The sequence below is a fragment of the Aotus nancymaae genome, unplaced genomic scaffold, assembly GCF_030222135.1.
Source record: "Aotus nancymaae isolate 86718 unplaced genomic scaffold, 86718_ANA_hifiasm-v0.15.2.pri h1tg000002l, whole genome shotgun sequence".
NCBI lineage: Eukaryota > Metazoa > Chordata > Mammalia > Primates > Aotidae > Aotus > Aotus nancymaae.
Window position 1 is genome coordinate 19,995,850 of NW_026988413.1, and position 17,126 is coordinate 20,012,975.

Consider the following 17,126-nt stretch of genomic DNA (forward strand, 5'->3'; position numbering starts at 1 on the left):
TTAGTGCTTTAGCATTATATTTTTTGACATATTTGAGCTTGAATACAACCCCGATGAGGTGAATAATGCAGATAATACATTTTAGATGAATAAACTGAATCTCAGCACAGTGAATTCAGCCTGCGTAGTAGATTCATATAGCAAATGATAGTGCTGCAGCCAGAACTGGGTCTTTAGAAATTACATATTAACATGTTTTCTAAGTAAGTCATTTTCCATCATTGCCTTCAAGGATGTTTTATATCACTTGTTCAGATTTCCATAATATAGAAGATGCCTCCATAAAAAAAAAATGTTTACCTAAGGTTGTACAGAAAGAATGAGTTAGAAATAGGGGAGAGTATGAAATCAAAATGTCAGTTTTTGCTATTGGAGAGAGATTTGTCAGCTTGTACATAGTTCAAGGAAAGAAAAGTCAAATGTTTGCATACCAGAGTAGATTTCAAGAGAAGAAATTAAGAGTGAGGGTTAATGACTTCAAGTTTTTTGTGATTCTCCGCATTTAAAAAATGTTAGTCCTATTTTTTTCCTTGGAAATCACTATTAGGATGATATAATTTCAAAATGCTACACCAAAAAGTATTAATAGTGGCCCCGACATCGAAGGCTCTATTGCTCTAAGTTTATGGGTGGGTATGCAAGCTAAGTGTTCTGATAATATATAGTCACATATATAGAGGCTTAATACACCTATGGGAAGTTCTGGCGTACTTGAGAAGAACAAACAGACTTTAAATATCCTTCAATTCAGAATCTCATACTTTACAAGGGACGTTTATGGGCAGATTGGTGAATATGTAGAAGGAGGATATTTGATTTGGAAAAGAGACAAAATTGGATGAGGAATAAGAATATGTAGAGGAGATAGGTTAAGTAGGACTGTTAGATTCAAGTTCTACAGGGAAGATGACTTGTAGAATAAAATAAGGAAAGAAAAGAGCAGGAACACATGAAAAGGTGTTAGCTTTATTACTTATAAGAATTTATTTTTTCCTAAACATTGCACCCAGAAAAACAGATTGGGCTTTCTGAAAAATAGAGCGAAGTTGTTATCACTGTTTCTTCTAGTATTTAATGAAGATTGAACGACTAACTCAGAGATCACGTAAAAGCAAATCTTTAAGTGTGGGTGCTCTTGGACTAGAAAAATCCTGTGAGATTTTCTTGGTTTAAATTTCTGTAATTTTAGACCAGAACAGAACTCAATTAGAGCTTATTTTTTTCCCAGGTTCCTGCCAAATAGATAGCAATGAAGGCATTTTTTTTTTTTTTTTTTTTTTGAGACGGAGTTTCGCTCTCGTTACCCAGGCTGGAGTGCAATGGCGCCATCTCGGCTCACTGCAACCTCCGCCTCCTGGGTTCAGGCAATTCTCCTGCCTCAGCTTCCTGAGTAGCTGGGATTACAGGCACGCGCGACCATGCCCAGCTAATTTTTTTGTATTAGTAGAGACGGGGTTTCACAATGTTGACCAGGATGGTCTCGATCTCTTGACCTCGTGATCCACCCGCCTCGGCCTCCCAAAGTGCTGGGATTACAGGCTTGAGCCACCGCGCCCGGCCAGGCATTTTTTTAAAAGCCTCCATCATTGCAAATATATCCCAAATCATTTAGAAGCAGGGATTTCATGACCCTAAAAATTTGCCTTGCCTACACAAACACACCTTGCTTTAGTAGAAACATGGTTTTTTAGAAGATTTGGGAATTAGCTAACAATTGGCAAAATTGCTAGCTAATTCTCAAACCTCCTTAAAAAGATATGTTTCTACTAAAGCAAAAAGGTCACAAATTCAGGAGTTAAAGTGAAAACAAAGGATGTAGTGTTCCTTTCCCTACTTACTACCCATTTGTCATTTGGGGTATAGAGTCAGGACTGGAGAAAAGGGTGGGAAATTCCGTATCTTCTACTAATACAGAGGCATGGAAGCACTTTCCATGATTTTTGTCTTGAAACAAGACTTAACCCCACGTCAGTAGGCTAATGTTTCTGTCGTATTCTGCTTTGGTGGATTACAGTTTTAATTGCCTGTCACCTTTTAACCCTGTAATACAGCTTGATTTCCTAGATTTCAGGTTGACTGAGATAGGAAGTCACTTGAGATAATTTTAAGAAATGAGCCCATATCCAGAGTCTTGTAGGAAAGACCTGCTTCTACTCCATCTTCTTTCTTGTCCTTCTTCTTGCCTCTGGTTTTGGGAAATAAGAGGAGCAGAGTTATGAGGAAAGGAAAAGAGATTCTCAAAAGTGTTACAATAAGAAGACTCTGGTCTTAACACAGATTCTCATGGCAACTCTCAAATAAATGACTTATAGTGTCAGCAAATATTGAAAATCAAACTCAGGAAACAGAGTAAACTTGTTCAAAGTGGCTTTAAGGGGTATTAGTTGTGAAAATTTCAGTTTATGCAACATAGAAGAATCAGGTTATGTGTAGAACTTGGGGGAAATAGGGTCAGCTAATAGAACTTTTTAATGGAGGTTTCTAAAGGATGAGGTGGTTTTGGAAGAAGTTTGTCCAACCTCTTATAGTAGGTTACGCCTGTCCACAAACTTGTTGTCCCTGATAAAGTCTGAGAAAAATAAGGAACATTTAGGGAGTTTTTTCCCCACAAATCTAAATATATTCACTTAAAAATTCAGAGACTGTAACCTTGTTATTTTGGGATTAAATATAAACTTTCTTCTTAAAAGTGATAGATATATGTTTACAAATTGTCTTTACTCTTTATTTATAAACCATACACATACAGATGTGGTAGTCCTGTCAGTTTACCCTATTCTTCATTTCAAATTTATAGTTAATTCTCACAAATGTGTTGATGAGATTTATCTCTTTTAAGATACCATCTAGCCTTGATACTTACTGTACCTTCTGTATGAAACCAGATGGTTCCTGATCTTCTGGGTTTATTCACAGCAAAGAGTTTTTATTTGCCACTCTCCCCACCCATCATCAGTTGGATTGAGACTCTAATTACATATAAGTATAATTGCCAATGCAAGAAGAACTTTGATGTTTCCCTGACTTACTGATTGCAGGTTGGGAAAGTTGGGATTCTTGCCATCCTGGGGAAGAAGATATAGAACTCTCATAGACAAAATATTCTAACATAACAGAATATTTTGCAAAACACATCTTTGAAAAGTTAGGGGCCAAAATAGTCTCAGCAAAGGTCAGCTTGGCTGTTTTTTAAAATTCCCAATGGTTAAGTGGGCAACCATGAATCTGAATATTATACAGACTACAGCTGTTTGAAAGTGAGGAAAACCATTCTTGTGAAAAATTAAGGAATAGAGGACAATCTTGGTTTTAAAAGAATGAATATATTTGATTTAATTTGATTTCTGAGTGGAAAAAAGTTCCCCGGCATCTAGGGTACCCTTGGCTGTGGGTATTCCATTCGCAAAGGTTACATCTGTATGAAGAGTTGCAGTCACATTATAAAGGGCTTTTTCATGATTTCTGATTCTGCCCTATCACATCCCAGAGCCATGCTTTCACAAAGCTGCCAGCTGGCAGGTGGAATCCATAAGCAAGTAGCAGCTGTGGCAGTAGAAAGATGAAGTTTTATTTCCAGGTAAAGTAGGATTCAGATAATATGAAGTGGAGGGAGGGTGGGTGGAGGGGGGAGGGTGGGATGGGAAAGGGAAGAATGAAGTTTTTTGTAACAAAGTCATAAAGTATTTTTCCCTAATTTTCTTGCATTTCCTATTTATATAAAGTATCTTGATCACTGTGTTGCTCAACAGAGATTTTCAATGGAGTTAATTTGAGAGACTGAACTAATCTCTGAAAAAGAAATTGACTAGTTACAGTTACTTTTTGGACACTTTTTCTGTATTGTGAATTGTGTGGAACTGTACAGAATAAAAATGAAGAAATATAGTTCATTTGTTTCTTTTTTTCTGTATGCTACAAGTAGTTGGTGAAAATGCTGTTTTTAACTGTAGTTAAGTTAGACTTTCAAAATCAGGAGGTAAAGAGTTGACTATTAGAGTGGGCAGAGACTAAATGGGGTCCCTGTTAAGGCAGGATTTTTTTTTTTAATTAAGAGTTCTACTTCCAAAATGGATTAACAGGCCAGATTTGCCCTCCAACCAGAATTTTTTTTTAAACCCAAAAACACGTATATATAAAACAATGATTGTTAAGACACAGGACCTTGAGCAAGAAAAAAGAAAAAAAAAGACGGTGATCCTTGAGAGATGGAAAGCAAATGAGATAAACCCTTTCATCACCTCATTTTGTAGACTTCAGAAAGTTTCTAGATAGTGATTCAGGGAGGGCTAATTTAGGCAGACCTGATAAGTTCCTGAGTTGCAACAGAGCTGAGAGTTTGGGATACAGAGGCAGCTAGAGCTTATAAGAGATGAACATCGGAGAGCGGAGAACTATACAGAGAAGTAACCCGACAGAGCTGCAGTGACTTCCTCTAAGTATTCAGTATATGCATGTGGAGAAACTACTTAAACTGGAGAAAGAGCCATCCAAAATGATCTGAGGGACAGTGTCCAGTGCTCACAAAGGACTGAGAATAGTGCCTGTTACCACCTGTCACACTGGAAAACCTCATAATTCATGGTACACTAAGTTGGGTCTTGACTCACCTATGAGGAATAATTAACCATAGACTAAATGTTGCTCTAAGACTGCCTAATGATAAAGCAAGAACTGAAAAGATAAAGTTGTTTCCAAAAAAGCCCAAGGATTTAGAAGGATATAAATTCACCCAGCATGAAAAAAGAAAAATTTACAACATCTGACATTCAATGTATAGGCATGCAAAGACTCAGGAAAATATGACATACAAAGAGGAGAAAAGTTAGTTTAGCCAACTGACACTAACCCAGAATTGACATAAATGTTAGCATTAGCAAAAATATTAAAATAGTTATTTATATTCCAGATGTTCAAAGATTTAAAGACATGAAAAATATAAAAGCGACCCAAATCAAATTTCTAGACATAATTTCAATATCAGAGATTTAAAATACATTGCTAAAGATTAAGAGCAGATTAATACTAAAGAAGAAAAGATCAGTAAACAAAGATTTGCAGTAGAAAATATCCAAAATGAAACATGGAAAGGTTTCTAAATATGAAAAAATGCATTAGTAGAATGTATTTTTTCATATTAAAACCCCCATTGAAGTAGAAAGGAACTTAAAATAATTTCTGGAAATTTTAGCACTTTGATTTAAAAAAAGCTATACAAATTAAATAAGCTCAACAAACTCAAAACACAAGAAACATGAAGAAAACTGGATACAAATACCTTGTAACCAAATTGGCCAAAAACAGTGCAAAAAAAAAAAAAAATCTTATTAAAAGCCAGAGAAAAAGACACAGAAATAAAAATAACAGTAAATTTCTTTTCAGAAACAATGAAAGCAAAAAGATAAGGGAGCAACATCTTTAAGGTACTAAAAGAAAAAAAAAATGCTATAAGGCTACAATTCTTTAGCCACCAGACTATCTATAAAAATAAATGGGAAATAAAAACCTTTACAGATACGTAAAAGCTCAAAGAGTTCAACATCCACAGACCTGAACTATAAGAAATGTTAATGAAAGTACTTCAGACAGAAGAAAACTGTTACCATATGAAAATATATATCCACATAAAGGAATTTGGAGCAATGGACGTTGTAAGTATTTGAATAAATATATGTATTTTTTCTTATTGAAATATCTTTAATAAATGACTTTTAAAACAAAATATTGACAATGTGTGGAATTTAAAAGTAAAATATATGACAATAATAGCATAAAAGAATGGAGAAGAGAAATACAAGTGTGTAACTATAAGACTGGTATACAATTCATGAAGTGGCATAATACTATTTGAAGGTAGACTATGATAAGTTGAAGATGTATCCTACTATAGCTCTGCAAGTGAAGAAGCTGAGAGGTCCCATTGATTAAGGGACAGTTCTCTCCAGCCACTAGTGCACAGGTTGTTAAAAAACACAGACTGATGGAAAATGGCAGAGTAGAAGCCTCCAGGGTTTCATTTCTCTACTGAAACAACCTGTAAGCTGGGGGACAAATTATGAGAATCAGCTATTTCAGAACTTTGGAACCTGATCAAACACAGAACTAGGGGAGTGATTGAGGAAGAGAGAGCTTACTGAAATTTGGAATAAGCAGGAACCTCTTTCAGGCCACAGGTTGACTGCAGAGACAATGGACAATGAGTTACCACACACTAAGGAATACAGACTTTGCAAAAATATTTTGAAAAGTTCATCATATAAACGGATCAATACAGCTCGCAGCAAGCAAAAAAAAAAAAAAAAAAAAAAAGCTTCTGAGGATGGGGAAATCTGATTTCCAGAGTTACTACATTACATTATTGAAAATGTCCAGTGTTCAAGAACAACAATAAAATTGAAAAGCATAAAAAGAAACTTCTTAATTAGCCTTAAAAAGAAAATAAAATGATAAAAAAGAAAATATGGATTATTCAAATGGAAAAAAATAATTTGACATTATCCCCTGAAGAAGTTCAGACATTAAAATTTATTAGTGATAGATATCAGCTGTCTTGCATGTGCTCAATGACTAAAGAAAACCATCAACAAAAGAGGTAAAGGAAATTGGCAGTACAATGTATGAACAATTAGGGAATGTCGATAAAGAAAAATAAATTTTAAAAAGGAACCAAGTAGAAATTTGGAAGCAGAAAAGAATAATAGCTGAAATGAAACTTTCACTAGAGGGGTGCAATGGAAGATTTGGGCAGAAAGGCAGAGGAAATAATCAGCAAACTTGAAGATGAGACAATTGAAGTTATCCAGTCCAAGCAGCAGAAAGAGAAAAATGAACAAAATCTGAGGGACCAGTGAGATGCCATCAAACATACCAAAATTTGCATCATGAGAGCCCCAGGAGAATAGAGGGAAAGAAAAGAGCAGAAAAAATATATTTGAAAATCTAATAGCTCAAAACTCCTCAAATTTGATGAAAGACATGAACATATACATCAAAATAGCTCAACAAACATTAAGCAAGATTAATTCAAAGAGATTGACACCAAGACACATTGTAGTCAAACTGTGCAGAGTCTTGAAAACAGCAACAACAACAAAAAAATGACTTGTCACATACAAAGGATCTTTAATGAGATTAATAGCTGATTTCTCATCAGAAATCATGGAGTCCAGAAGGCAGCAGGATGGTAAAGTGCTGGGGAAACAACAACCAAGAGCCTGTCAACCAAGAAGTTTGTATCTGGAAAAATTACTGTATCCTTTAAGAATGAGGGTGATATTAAGACAGTACTAGATGCACAAAAGCTGAGAAGTTTTGTTACCAGTACACCTATCCTACAAGAAATCCTAAAGGCAGTCTTGCAGGCTGAAAATCAAGAACAACCTACAGTAACTCAAAGCTATATGAAGAAACAGAGAACACTAGTAAAAGTAAATGTGGATAAATACAAAAGCTAATATCATTGTACTTTGGGTTTATAATCCCTATTTTTTCCAATATGATTTAAAAGGCAAATGCATAAAACAACAATTATAAATCTATGTTAATGACCACACAATGTATAAATATGTAATATATGACAATTACAATATAAAGGGAGATGGACACAGATGATAGAAGCAGAGTGTTTAAATACTATTGAAATAAAGTTGGTACTATTCATTACTTTAATGATAGTTTCCTGAGTTATGAATATGTAAAAACTGATTAGTTTCACCCTTTATTATGTGCAGGTTTTTTGAATGTCAATTATGCCTCCATAAGCTTGTTTTAAAAAATCAATAGATAGACTTTGTATTGAAATACAATAAATTTATTGGCATTACCTACTTTAGAGATGGCTTTGGTTTATGAAACAGAAACATCTTTTGTTGATAAGATTATAAACCACAGTCTGCCTTAACAGCAATCCTGGAAAAGGCTGTCAACCCTCATACAAACAAGCAGCGAAGTTCAAGTAAGGAATAAGTGTTATCCCACATTAAACCATAATGCAACTCAGATTTGAGGAGAATACCTGGCCATCACATTTTAGACCTAATTAAATACCATAAAATAAATATAATTGTTCATTTATTAAGAATGCAGAAAGGTTTCTTGATTTAAAAATAACTTATGAAAAGATTAATTCTAGGATCAAATAACAGAATTAGCTTTAAAAAATCTTTATGAGGGCCTGTAATCCCAGCACTTTGGGAGGCCAAGGCAGGGTGATCACGAGATCAAGAGATCAAGACCATCCTGGTCAACATGGTGAAATCCCATCTCTACTAAAAATAAAAAAATTAGCTGGGCATGGTGGTGCACGCCTGTAGTGCCAGCTACTCGGGAGGCTGAGGCAGGAGAATTGCTTGAAGCCAGGAGGCGGAGGTTGTGGTGAGCCAAGATTGCACCATTGCACTCCAGCCTGGGCAACAAGAACGAAACTCCATCTCAAAAAAAAAAAAAAATCCTTATGAGAAGAAGAATGTTTCTCTTTAAATGGACCTTCATATAGTTAATGATTTTCTTGGCTTATACCAAAATTCATGCTTAGTGAGATTTTCCTTTGTATACATATGATCAGGATTTGAAATCAGTGATGCTCTATTTTATCCTCAAAAATCATACAGAAAGTCTTATTCAGACATCTTTAAGGAATCTGTTAGGGAAATGGCTTGAGAATATAAAACACGCAATAAATTACCTCTTCCAAAATGTAGACCCAAACTCCAGGTTGTAGGTGCTTAGAGAAAGAACAGTGAGCAGTGCAATATTTTGCCCCTCACTTAAAATTAAAAAGTATATGTCCTTGGCTAAAGTTTCTAAAGCTACAAAAAGGAAGTAAAAATTACTTATTTAGGTAGAATAATTACTTGTTTCATATTTTCTTCCCAAGAACATTTAGATCACATTTTTAAAAAGTCTTGAGCTTCTTATGTTGCAAAGGACTAAAGAATAGATCAGCAAAACAAGCTTTATTTATATAGTGTATGTGTGTACACACACGTTTATATATTATTTCTATTTATGTATCTATAAACCCATATGGTTGCACACACACACACACACACACACACACACACACACACACAAATGCAACCACATGTAAAAGGTCATCAACTATACTCAATGCTACTGGATCTCTCCATGAAGCCTGGCTGCCCAACAGTTATTGGAAGGCTACGGAAATTTGAAGCTTGAAGAATTTTTCTCTCTTAAATGCCAGTCATATTAGGATTTAAATACTAAACTGGTTTATTTTAGGTTAATGTAGCCCAGTCTTTTAGAGACAGGAATCCTCCAGAAACTTTCGTTTAGCAGAATGTGATTAAGCCACCCAGGCATTCCTTAGGTCAGAGATTTTTAAATGGGGTCTTGGGACTAGTAATATCAGCATCATCCGGAAATTATTAGAAATGTAGATTCTCTGGTCCTATTCTAGACCTGCTGAATTAGATACTCTGGAAGTGAGCCCCAGCAATCTGTGTTATAACAAGTCTTCCAGGTCATTCTGATGGACTCTGAAGTTTGAGAACCAATATCTAAAACAAAGAAATGCAAATGAAATCGTTTAGTAGACCATTTAAAAATGTTAGCCTACTTCTAGTTAAAAAACTGATTTTATTTTCAGTATGATTCAAAATATTGGTAAAGACTCAGAAAACAAAGAGGAAAGAGAAACCTACGAACGAAGCCTTGCACATAGTCATGTCACCCTACTTTGATATTATGTGATGCCGGCTTACTCCTGTTTGTTTCCCCATTATTTAATTCCTTTGGTACTACTTCATTTACAGCCCTACAATCTATGAGGACTCACAGACTTTTACTTATTAATCAGTTATTACAATTTCTGTGTCGCATTTCCTCCACACTCTCTGTTCACAGAAGCAATCACTACGAAGGTTTTGTGTGACTCTTACTCTTAGAATTAAAAAAAAAAATAGGGCCAGGCACAGTGCTATGGCTGGCAATAGTGCTACTTTGGGGCCCCCCAGTACTTTGGGAGGCCAAGGTGGGTTGGATCACCTGAGGTCAGGAGTTGGAGAGCAGTCTGGCCAACATGGTGAAACCCCATCTCTACTAAAAATACAAAAATTAGACGGGCATGGTGGTGGGTGCCTATAATCTCAGCTACTTGGGAGGCTGAAGCAGGAGAATCACTTGAACCTGGGAGGCAGAGGTTGCAGTGAGCCAAGATTGCACCACTGCCCTCCAGCCTGAGCTGGAGCAAAACGCTATCTCAAGAAAATAAATAATTAAATACATAAAACAAGTGACAACATGTAGAACTTTTAATATTGCTACCAAATAGATTAAAATTTTACAACTGTAACAAAGAATATAATTAATAGAAACTGTGCAGAAGGGAGAAGAGAAGATGAGGAGGAAATGCTGAGCTGAAAATCAAGAACTTGAAATTTCTTTAGCATGGTATGTTAACAATGTATGGTGCAGAGCTAAGCAGTATGCTAAGATTACGTCTTTTTTTTTTTTCTGAAATATTTCAAGGCCATGACCCCAATGCAAAGGACATGCAGTGTTCCTATCATCCAGTTCAAATAATTTCCCTTACATTTTTTGATAGCTCTAAATTATATCATGTTATTGTTTCCTTTATATTTGAACTCTTTGATATTGTTTTTATGAGTTTTTTCCTCTGGGTGTTCGTTATTATCTCTTTGTTCTTGTTAAAAGTTAAAAAACACACATCTGCAAACATTTTTTTTCAACACGCAACTGATACCATTTAGCTTCCTATTTATTTTTGGAATCAATTCCATTCTTTCTTCTGAAAGCACTGGCGTATTGTTCTAATTTTGGTGAACTGTTTCATAGGCATGCTATATACTCATCACTCTAGGATTCTCTTATCACTTTTTGACTCACATATTTCTTAGCTTCTTGATTTGCTGGTGTATAGCCATAAATTACTTCTTAAAACTAGGCACTAGGGAAGTAAATTTTCTGAGTTCTTACATGTCTGAAAATGTCTCTTTTGTCCTTAGAGTTTGTCTGTCTTAAAATTATGGTTTCAACATCATTTTTTTTTATCAGCAAACCAGAGAATTTTAATGAAGGAAAAGAGGGCCCATGTGCTTTGTGAAAAGTACAAGTTAACTCACAAATATAACAGATTAAAATCAGAGTCACATGTTATGGAGTAAAATGATTCTAAAAACCATGTTGAACAACTTCACGTTACAGAGGAGAAAACTGTGATTCAAAAAGATTAACATATTTCCCAAGACTACTCAGCCAGCGAGTGATAGGGAGACTTTACCAAAGCCCAAGGACTCCTTGTCTGCAACTTGTATCATAATGCTGTGTTCAGATGCTTTGGATCCATCTGAAGGCACTATTAAGATTAATCAAAGAGATATTTCTCATAAAGGAGAATACACTGAGCCAGAGGAAACCTGAATTTCAATTCCAACTCTGCTCCTGGGAAGCTGGACATGTTTCTTCCTTTGCTTGGACCCAAATTGCCTTATATGCAGAATAAGAATGTAGCATTAATTGTCTCAGGAACTCTCTCTTCTCTCAAGTGGTGGAATTCTCTGAAGGGGCTCTTTTAATAGAAAACTCATTATGAAAAAGGGAAAAGCTTTAAAATTATCTATATTCAAGGCCCTCACTTTGGAAATCTCCACTAACACCCCCCCTTAAAATGTATTGTTTGAATGATATTTGTCATAGCATTCATAATTGGTTGGTATTCAAAATGCAAAATTAAAAAATAATATATCTACAGTATTCAAGGGTTAAAGCCTACAGCACTTGTAGACGGCAATCTGCTTGAGAATTTTTTTTTGTGTGTTTATGTTCAGATATCAGCAGAGTCAGTCCCATGTCGCTAGTTTATTGATTCTATAGGCGATCACTTCAAATGCTTAAAAATAATTACCTCAGTTTCATACAGATAGAAAGGACCAGAATTTACACAGAACACAGGTGCCTAATAACTGTTATGTGTTACAACTACATTGAGGACTTCATAATGATAGGAGGAAAAAGGTTTCTCCTTCTCTAATCAATCTAATTAGGTAGTGAGGTTTCTTTTCTGCTTGGCATTTTCTGAATCAGTTTGGACAGACCTGGGTATGGCACCTGCATGGCTATTATCTTGGTCATGAAACATTCTTTTTCTTTCTGAGCCTCAGTTTCGTCATCTGGAATATAGAAAACAATAACACCAACCAAATGAAGTTGTAGACATGAAATAGTAGCCAGAAAAATCCTGAGAACAATGCTGCGTTCATAGTAAATGTCTGATAAATTGTAGCTGTGAAAACATGCTGGAGATGACATTGAAAGGCTTATGATGTTTCTTTTTTTTTTTTTTTTTTTTTTTTTTGAGAAAGAGAGAGAGAGAATAGGAAGGAGAAAAAAGGAAGAGAAAGAGAGAGAGAGAACGGGGAGGAGGGAGAAGGAAAAGAAAGAGGGAGAGAGAATGGGAGTATTGCTTTCTTGCCCAGGCTAGAATGCAATTTAGTAATGGGTATTGAAAACCTCTTTTATACTGATAATTATACTTAATGATGTAATCAGGAAGGAGTAAGGGAAGAAGATAACAAACAAACAGCCAACCAATATTTAATTTAAACCTATGAAATGCTATGCGATTACTGAGGAGTGATTTACTTCCAATTATATAGTCACCTTTGGAATAGGTGTGAGGTGGTAATGTATGTTTTGTGTATTGGAAGTGGAGAGTACTATAAATATTTATTAAGTTTACTTGTTCCGGGTCTGAGTTCAAGTTCTGAATATCCTTGTTAATTTTCTATCTCGTTGATCTATAGAATCGTTAGCTCTTCTTGTTGCATTGATCCTTTTGCCATTATGTAATGTCATTCCTCGCCTCTTTTGATCTTTGTTGCTTTAAAGTCTACTTTATCAGAGGTGAGAATTGCATCTGCTGCTTTTTGTTTATTAGTTTATTTTTACTCTCTGTTCAATTGGTAAATCTTCCTCCTTCTCTCTGAGTCTTTGTGTATTGTTTCATGTAAGATGGGCCCGGATGCAGCATACCGATGGGTTTTGGCTTTTTATCCAATTAAAATATATGTAAGTTTAATACCAGCATTTGATGCTAGCTGGCTGTTTTGCCCATTAGTTGATGTGAATTTTTTATTGTGTTAAAGTTCTTTGCTTTTTGATATATTTTTGGAAAGGCTGATATTGGTTGTTCCTTTATATGTATAGTGCTTCTTTCAGAAGCTCTTGTAAAGCAGGCCTGGTGGTGGTGAACTCTCTAAGTACTTGTTTGTTCGCAAAAGATTTAATTTTTCCTTCGCACATAAAGCTTAGTTTGGCTGGATAGGAAATTCTGGGTTGAAAGTTCTTTTCTTTAAGGATGTTAAATATTGGTCCCCACTCTTTTCTGGCTTGTAGGGTTTCTGCTGAGAGATCTGCTGTAAGTCTGATAGGTTTCCCTTTATGGGTAACCTGACCTTTCTTTCTGGCTGCCCTTAGTATTTTCTCCTTCATTTCAACCCTAATAAATCTGGCAATTATGTGCCTTGGGGTTGGTCTTCTTGAAGAATATCTTTGTGGTGTTCTCTGTATTACCTGGAGTTGAATATTACCCTGCCTTGCCAGGTTGGGAAAATTTTCCTGAATGATATCCTGAAGAGTATTTTCCAACTTGGATTCATTCTCTTCATCACATTCAGGTACACCTATCAAACGTAAATTAGGTCTTTTCACATAGTCCCATATTTCCTGGAGACTTTGCTCATTCCTTTTCATCCATTTTTCTGCATTCTTGTCTTCTCGTTTCATTTCACTGAGCTGGTCCTCGACTTCTGATATCCTTCCTTCCGCTTGATCAATTCGACTGTTTAAACTTGTGCATGCTTCGCGAAGTTCTCGTGTTGTGTTTTTCAGCTCCATCAATTCACTTATATTCTTCTCTAAATTGTCCATTCTCATTAACATTTCGTTAAACCTTTTTTCAAGGTTCTTAGTTTCTTTGCATTGGGTTAGAATAAGTTCTTTTAATTCACAGAAGTTTCTTATCACCCACGTTTGGAAACCTGCTTCTGTTATTGGAATACCGGTGTAATCTATTAAGCCTTGTTCCGTTACTGATGAGGAATTGCAATCCCCTGTAGAGGGAGAGGCATTCTGATTTTGAGTATTCTCTACCTTTTTACGCTGGTTTCTTCCCTTCATTATATATTTGTCCGTCTGTCGTCTTTATAATTACCGACTTTCTAACTGGGTCTCTGACGTCCAACTTGTTGATTCCCTGCGCCGAAATCTGAGCAATCCACTGAGCCGGCCAAAAGAGCGGTGTTAAGATTGATGGTGCTTTTCTGCCCGGGAATATCCGGACTCTGCACCAAGAACTGGCGTGCTAAGGCACCAGCAAAACCGCCACGCCGGCCACAAGAGTCGCCCTGGCGACCCGTGGAGCTCCTCCACTGGGAATCTCGTGGTCCGTGAGCAACTAATATTCGTCTGAAAGTGTGGCGTCCTCTCGTTCTTTGCGCTTTCACTGGGAGGTACGTGCCCGAGCTGCTAATCATCAGCCATCTTGGATCTCTCTCCGGCTTATGATGTTTCTAGAGCACTGTTCTTTATGCTGTAAAGAAGAGGACAGGCAAAAGGAGAGGGGCCTGAATACTTTTGCCTTGGATGTCTTAGTTTACCTAATTCCGTTTGTTCTGACATTGAAATCCTAACCTACAGTTTGCCTCAATCCTTTCTTTCCCCTCTATCTTTTAAAAAGTCTTCAAAATGAAAAATGTATAGATTTTGACAGTAACAAATAAGGTGCAATTCTGAAAACTTACATTGAGAGAAAATGTGGAATAAATATACCCAAATTTTGAAAAGGAAATTGAAGAAAAAAAAATCAGCTTGTCCTTAACCTAGTTTCACATTATGTTAGTTTGTGGACATCGTTGCTTTAAAAAGAAACCACTGTGCTGTCTCTTTCAAAATGCAGGGACACACATTCCATGTTGACAATTTAGTTTTCAAGTCTTTGAATAGCTTTCTTATTCTAAATTTGCCTGTTTTAAAACGATCTTCATTCTTCTGAGAACCATCAGATTTCCAAACTCAGATGGCCTACAGCCAAACTTTTGAAGATTGTTTTATAACATTAAAGCCTCTGACAATATTCAAGTTGTAGTGATATTCTATAGGAACTCCAGATATCCCACAGGGTTCAGGTTCAGTTTCTGTCTTGTCACAGTACTAGAAACCTATCTTTACGTTTTCTCTATCCATAACTTTTTGTCTCAGCTCTAGAATTACATATGGCCTGTCTCCTCTGAATTTAGTTTCCTTGTACATCCACAGAAAGAAAAATGCCTTCTTAGCCCAAAGCTAAAGTTTTAAAGGAGGACTATGACATATTTATATGAAGTAAGACCCTTCTACTGTCACTGATGATGGGTATGATATACAGGCTCTTATGGCGGTTTTCAATTATCTGTACAGAAAAATCAATGGCAGTAGCTTGTGCTGGCTCAGTGAGCTGTTGACTGACTGCAAGGAGAGGTTACAGATGTTCTGTCTCCCAATGACGCCATCATTTCTCCAACAGAGGCCATTAGGAGTGAGCTTCTCAACTCCTTTGACAGTTGCCTCTGTTAAAAAGTACACACTTAATCACCAAATGTGAGATGATTGTTTAGGTTGTCAAGAGAATGCTTATACTGAAAGAATGGAATCTTCTAACCATAACCCAAACTCAACTCATGTCTTTCATTCTATTTATCTTGTATAAAAAGAAGTAGGGAGTTAAGGTTGAATGAACAACAATACTGACTATCATTAGAGTGTTCCATAGTAGTGCTAGTCATTTGATTTAATAAATCCACTCAAGAAAAATGGATTTCTCAGAGATTTATTAGTTCTATTGTAATTTTTATTTTCAAAGGACTAAACAGGCTGTAGTTGCGTGGGTCATAACCTGGTTTAGTGTACTCAGTGATATAAATTGTTTAAACTAGAAACCCCAAACGAGTGTCTCTGATTGACTCTTAGTTTATGCCTCCAGTGAATTCTGACCCTTGATATCAATGTCATATAGTCCCCGCTCACATTGACTTTGATTTGTTGCTTTTGCTAGTCATTGGGACCTGTCCTTTGGGTATGCGCCTTCTTATAACCCAGCACCATGATGAGAAAGCCCAAGCTAGCCACATGGAGAGACATGGAAAGAAAGATGCCCAGCCAGCCCGCATCTGTTTAGCTATCCTAGCCATGGCATCATCAGACAGTTAATTGAAGATGCCATCTTGAATATCCCAGTCATAGCATGTAGGAGAGTAGAACTGCCCTGAGAAGTCCTGTCCAAACTGCAGAATCATGAAGAAATAAATCACTACTGAATTCTAAAGCCACCAAGTTTTTGGTGATTTGTAATAGCAATAGATAATTGATTCAGAGTCTCAATATCTGAAAAGAGACAGCCCAATAGATTTGACTACTTGTGATCTATTCATTTACGTTAGTGGGTCAGTTTATTCTGCATTGCCATAGTCCCCATTTTGAAAATTAAAAGAACAAAAACAAAAGAAAACAACTAGAGTCCAGACAAGTTAAGCTAGAAATCGAATTTAAGTCTCACAGTTCCTTTCAGTATCTGCTTTATGTTAACTCTAGTGGTCTCTAACACTTTCATGGAAGTAGGTCATGATGAACAACATCTGGAACATAGTAAATGCTAAGTTAGTATGAATTAATTTATTATCATTATTGTACTTTTTCTTCTAATGTTCATATAGAGTCATCAGAGCCATGATTATATCCACATCAGAGCACATAGTACATGCTGATAAAATCTTTGAGAAGAAAAAGGTGAGGGGAAGGACTGAAAATATATGAGTAGGATGATGGCTTCAGACACTTTCTCTCCTCATCAAAGCAACAACTGATGGAAATGAATAGTAAAATAACAACTTTTCCATCACAGCAGCTTTTTATTAAAAAAGGAACTTGCTGAAACTCAGTACACAGAAGTACTGAAATTCAGCATTAAGTAAAAAAACAAAAAACCTCCAGTTGGTACCAAAGACTATTTGATTTTTTTGGGAAGAAATCATAATGTAATTACAATTTGTCCATCATACTGAAGGCAGAAATAGCTGTATGTGCCATGCAATCACTGTAGCAGATGTGTTCGT